The 6,086-nt window shown below is 36.5% G+C and overlaps 1 long non-coding RNA gene across 1 annotated transcript; it reads right to left on the bottom strand.

The window, feature by feature from the left end:
- Positions 1-3,366: 3,366 nt before the first annotated feature.
- LOC131359934 (uncharacterized) lies at positions 3,367-4,477 on the bottom strand. The gene is made up of 4 exons (XR_009205819.1): positions 4,378-4,477; positions 4,170-4,214; positions 3,849-3,862; positions 3,367-3,731 (listed from the first exon to the last, which is right to left on the bottom strand). It is a non-coding gene; the product is annotated as an uncharacterized LOC131359934 (long non-coding RNA).
- Between the last annotated feature and the right edge of the window lie 1,609 nt (positions 4,478-6,086).

Below are 6,086 nucleotides of genomic sequence, written 5' to 3'. Positions count from 1 at the left end.
GTTCCTCAACTCATTCCTGAACCATTTTTTTGTAGTGTGATGGAGAGCTGACAGGGAATACTGTTGCCCTGAAGGGGTATACTTGGTCTGCAACAATGTTTATGTAGGTGGTCCACGTCAAAGAGACATCCACATGAATGCCAGCCCACAAATTTTTCCAGCAGAGCATTGCCCTGAGCATCACACTGCCTCTGCCATGGTGCCATCTCCTCTTCAGTTAAGTGACAGACAGACCCCCGGCTGTCCACTTGATGTAAAAGACAACATGATTCATCAGACCAGGCCACACTTACAGCATTCGGCAAACATCCTTATCCAGGGCAACTTACGATTTTATCTTATACAACTGTGCATTGAGCAACTGAGGGATCAGGCCCTTGCTCAGGGGTGCAGCAATGGCAGCTTGGTGGACCTGGGAGTTGAACTCACAACCTTCCAATCTGTAGTCCAACATCTTCACCACTAACACCTCCCCAGGGCACCATCTTGCATTGCTCCACAGTTCAGTTCTGATGCTCACTTGCTCTTTGTAGGTGCTTTCGGTGGTACAGGGGTTAGCATAGCATAGCACTCTGACCGGTCTGCACAGCAAACTTTAATGCACTGTCTGATCTGACACCTTTCTGTCATAGGAAAGAAATTCTGTGTTATTAAAAAACTTCCTATTTTTATCTAGGCTTTATGTATGTAAACTATATATACCAAATAAGTCCTACAATTATAGTAACCATCTAGAGACACTGTTTAACAAAACCTGTTTTGATGCCTGTTTGTCACACCCACTTGATCTCAACTGGGGTGTATCTGCAGGCCTGGAATGTCAGTTTCCTGTTGCTGGTAAACCTGATAATAACCCCAGATGAAACATGCGTGTTAAAACAGGGAGAAAGATAACATGTGCTTCGTCCTCCGTGATCTCATGTGCACTCATGATCTTAATATACCTAGCCTAAAATAGTCTCATGTATACATGGCATAGAAGGAAAAAAATAATAACTAAAAGTAAAAAAAATAAAATAAACTCCTGTTGTTTGGTGTCTCCTGTACAGTAAAGTGCACCAGAAACCTGTTTCACTGCAAACCCTGTGCTGAGGTTACACATCAAACAAGACGAGCACATTCATTTTTTCTAAAACAGACAACAAAGCAGCTCTGAATGAATCGCCCATCAGAGACGGGCTTTAAGAATGAATGCTTCATTGTGTGAATGTGTGTGTGTGTGTTTTGTCTGTGCATGGACCTGTTTTTATGTCGTTTTGGAACCTAATGTCTCCACTAGCAATTGGGACATTTGGATGGAGAAAAAATCTGGGTTTTTTTGGACAAAATTATTCTTTTCTATTAAAAAAAAATAAAAGATCCTGATTGATTCATTTTGTTTATGGGAGTTTAAGGGTGAGGTTAAATTTAGGTGCAGGCTCAGAATTAATGAGCTGCTTTAATAATTATGTTAATGGAAGGTCTTTCTTACAGCAATAATAAGATGAACACGTGTGTGTGTGTGTGTGTGTGTGTGTGCGCGCATGTGTGGGTGTTTGAAGAAAGGGTTTGGAAAATTAATGATTCCGAAACTACCTATACAATACTATGCTTGCCCGAAAATTGACCACTAATGTATTTAACTCAAAAGTATGATGAGATAATTATGTGCACTAATATGGACTAATTAGAGCCTGCTGTGTGTAAAAATCCCAGAAGACGATCAGTTTCTGAAATATTCAAACCAGCTCATCTGGTACCAACAACCACGCCATGGTTAATGTCACAGAGATCACACTTTTTCTTCACTCTGATGTTTGATATGAACATTAACTGATTTGTATACATGCTGCTGTGTCATGATTGGCTGATTAGAATTCTGCATGAATGTACAGGTGTTCCTATTAACGTGGCTGGTATATGTATTAAAAAAATATATAATAATAACAATAATAACAATACAGACCAAATCGTCTACAGACGGAATGATGTGAGACAGCAGTATAAATATTAGGTTTCAGAGCTCAGTGCTTTCTATGGCTCCGTACGCTGTGTACGCATGTAGTCATTATATCTGAACAACGCTACTGTTGGATTCAGTACCATTAGCACATTATTCATACTTTCTACAATATTCAGTGAATTCATCTATGCCTTTTCCAATTATCACCTCACTTCCTGTTTTTGTTTGCATAGGTTGCTAGGGGTGAATGGTTCCTAATAGTAAAAACCCGATATCTTCTGATTTTTTTTTTTTTGTGTAGCTCGGTCTGAAGATGACCTTAACCAAAGGTGGGGAGAACTGGACAAAAAAAAAAAGAAGGCTATAAAAGGTTTTACTTGGTTTTCAAAAAAATCACACAATACAAAGGTGCACATGACAAGAAGATCTTAAAGGAATCAGGAACAAAAATAATCATGAATATAAAGCAAGCACTTCTTAAGAATTTTTTTTCCTTATTATTACACCACTTAGAGGTCAAATTAGACAAAACTCACGAGGTTCTCAGTCTCATGTAGTATCTGCCAGGTTAAGCCTTTATTTCTCACATATACATTACAGCACAGTGAAATTCTTTCTTCATATATATCCCATCCTTGGAGGTTGGGGTCAGTCATGGCATCACTGTAAACTTTGCTAGAAACCCTTGTTGTTGTTTTTGCTCTTTTTTACGAATGAAAAGTTTAGTGAACATTTTGTAGTGAACAAGTGAACACTTTTAAAGATAAAAAAACCCTTCAGATAACCTTTTTTGGTAAGAATAACTTAACTAAGTTTGGTGGAAAAACACAAAATGGCAGATAAGTCGACATTATACAGTCTGTTGAAATCGCCATGAGCCAGGGGTTAATGTAGAAAACAAACTTTGCTCCTTCATCAACTGGTTTAAAGCCTCTACGCAAAAATGTACCCTGAAATCTGGCCCAATGGTGGCGCTAGAGAGATTAAGGTGTATATACGTCTGCCCTAGACTTCCAGCATTAAAGAATAATAACAGAAGACCACAAGCAAAAATCAGTGTTTCTTAATAAAACCTTAATAAACTAAAATTAAGATTCATTTGCATTCTTGATTTTTTTGTATTCAGTGCAGCTTTTATTGTGGAAAAATAAACTTCTCTGAGTCATTCATGCTCCTTAAACATGTTTTCACTGCATGTGTGTTTAATTTTGTCATCTGTCAAATCAAATCTTGCACGGATTTTGCATGATCAGTGCTGAAAAGAGTGGTTCTGTTTTCCAGAAATCTGGATGTGAAATTCTTTCAGCATGTCCACATTCTTCCTCTCTAAAGTTACACACCTCACAGCAGCTACATCATTATTGTTTTAAAACACTGGAGCTTGATGTTACATGTGTGAATTCCATAACCCAGGGAGTCAATGATGTTTACAAGCTGTTTTTTATTGATTATTGAACATTTTATCGATTAGCTCTTAATGGAAAACTAATACATGTGGCTTACTTATACATGTTTTATTTCATTCCTAGATATTTTGCATAAGAAAGAAAAACGGCATCAGACAGGCTTCAGACGTCTCTTCATTCAGCTTCTTGTCATCTTGTCATTATGGTTTGCCTTTGCACTCCTTTCCTTGTCCTTGTCCTTGTCCTTGTCCTTGTCCGTGACCATGTCCGTGTCCGTGTCCATGACTGGGACCCTTGCCTTGACCTGGTCCGTGGCCGTGGCCGTGTTCTTGGCCTTTTCCTTTGCCCTTGCCATCGCACTCTTTGTTGCCCTTAGTGCATTGCTGCAGAAAGAGACATGAGCTTCAGATTTCTCAAAGCATGTGAAGCTACTATTAAATATCTAGATCGTATCTATACATGTGTATCATCAGAAAGAAGAAAAGATGTTGAGATTTTACCTGAGCGGTGTGGTCTTTACATGTCAAAAACAAGAGAAAACATATGATTGAATAAGCAAATGGTTACAAACAATATATATATATATATATATATATATATATATATATATATATATATATATATATATATATATATATATATATATATATATATATGTATATGTATATATATGTATATGTATATGTATATGTATATATATATATATATATATATATATATATATATATATATATATATATATATATATATATATATATATATGTATATATGTATATATGGTATATATATATATATATATATATGGTTTGGAAAATACATACCTGGGTTTGTGTCTCCCATTTTTCTCTGGAATATTAGCGCAGAATCTGCACAAAAACAAAGCAAAAAATTGAAAATGTATGCATTTGATTAAAATATTTGGTCACTATAACATAGTTACAATAGTCCTACAGTGTACATGCATCAATTTTTAAAAACGTCTCTTGCTAAACAAGCATCAGCAGAAATAATCGCTGTATCATGTCCTACCTGATAGCTCAACTAGTTCACCTCTGAAGAATCGCTCTGCTCCATCTGAATTTATGGTGTCGACACACCCTGGAGCAGATGGACAGGTCTAGACTGGTACAACATGTTAAGCAAGTGGAGAAAAGTGTTATGGACAACCCTAACCTAGGATGCCGGTTACGCCAACTGTAAAGGAAGATCCTTTTTAGATATTAAAGTGCTGATGCTGCACGAGAGTGAAGAAAAGGAGGGGGAAAAAATTTCTAATTAATAGAATTACTTTGGGTTTAATTATGCATATGTAATTACTGTGCTGCATTAATGCATGTTTCTACAGCACCCACAGTCAGGTTTCTGACATTTTTTATATTTCCTAAGCAGTTTCTGTCTATGAACTCATTTTTTTAATCCACAGATCAGTTTAATCAGCATGCGGGACAAACTGTCAGTGTTCCCTCTGATTAAAATAATAGAATTGGAACGTTGAGTTGATTTTTAAGTGAATATTTATTGGTTGCTGCTTATTAAAATAATTTCTAAAAAGGATATTAAAAAGAAATATCCTTAAAAGATATTTTAGAAACAAACATTAATAAACAGATACTAAAAACGACATAAAACATGAATGAATAAAGTATCTTAAGGATGTTAGTAAAGTTAATGCCTAATGTAAAAAGAGTCATTTGTTGCTTTGTAATGCTTATGCATTACAATGTACACGTCCATTGCATAAAGAGGCTCTGCAAGCACTCATGAATGATGAGAAATGATATTTTGTTTATTATTTGTGCCAAAAGTGAAATCTCACTCCATATATGTACAGTGAAATCTATTTTTAGGATCTCAGTCTTATCCATGTGGAGGCGTTTAATAATAAAATCCTCAATTACAACAAATCTATTCAGATTTTTTTCCCCCAAAAGTGAAAACATTTACATATAGTCTGGTAATAGAGAGAGATTAAAAGCATCAGATCCGAACCCTGGCTTCAAGAACATTCTATACCAAAACATTATTCCATTCGTTATTACCTGCAGTGTAAAACAATAAATAGTTTTAATTGCACTGGGCTGTGAATGCTTTAGGGTGTCCTCATAAGTCTATATGCTTTTATTTGTCTTTGCAGCAGTGTGGAACTGTTTGTACCACTCCTCGATAACTTGAAATTCCAGCCTCTTATGGGCTGAACGTCTGCTGTTATGATGATGATGATGAGGATGATGATGATCATACTGAGTCATGCAGTAAACTCTTGTCACAAAACAAACCATGAAACTTGCTGACCATGTGCACAAATGTTTCTTGTTTAAGAAATGCTTGCAATTTATAGTCCAGCTGTAAGCTTGTGACTTTTTTTAGAGCTACATTTTTAACCTGTTAGCTAGTTTGGGTGCACATTTGGGAGAATTAGGGCAGTGATTCTTGCAAAACTCAGATTGATGGCGAAATATACATTATGTTGCTGAAAGTTTTGGGACACCCCTATAAATCATTGAATTCAGGTGTTGTTTTTCAGGGGTTTGGGCTTGGCCCCTTAGTTCCAGTGAAAGGAACTCTTAATGCTCCAGCATACCAAGACATTTTGGACAATTTCATGCTCCCAACTTTGAGGGAACAGTTTGGGGATGACCCCTTCCTGTTCCAACATGACTGCACACCAGTGTACAAGGCAAGGTCCATAAAGACATGGATGAGTGAGTTTGGTGTGAAGGAACTTGACTGTCCTGCAC

This window comes from Hemibagrus wyckioides, linkage group LG09 (genome assembly GCF_019097595.1).
Source record: "Hemibagrus wyckioides isolate EC202008001 linkage group LG09, SWU_Hwy_1.0, whole genome shotgun sequence".
Classification (NCBI taxonomy): Eukaryota; Metazoa; Chordata; class Actinopteri; order Siluriformes; family Bagridae; genus Hemibagrus; species Hemibagrus wyckioides.
Note: the sequence above shows the minus strand (reverse complement) of the source record. Positions and strands in the feature narration are given on the sequence as shown.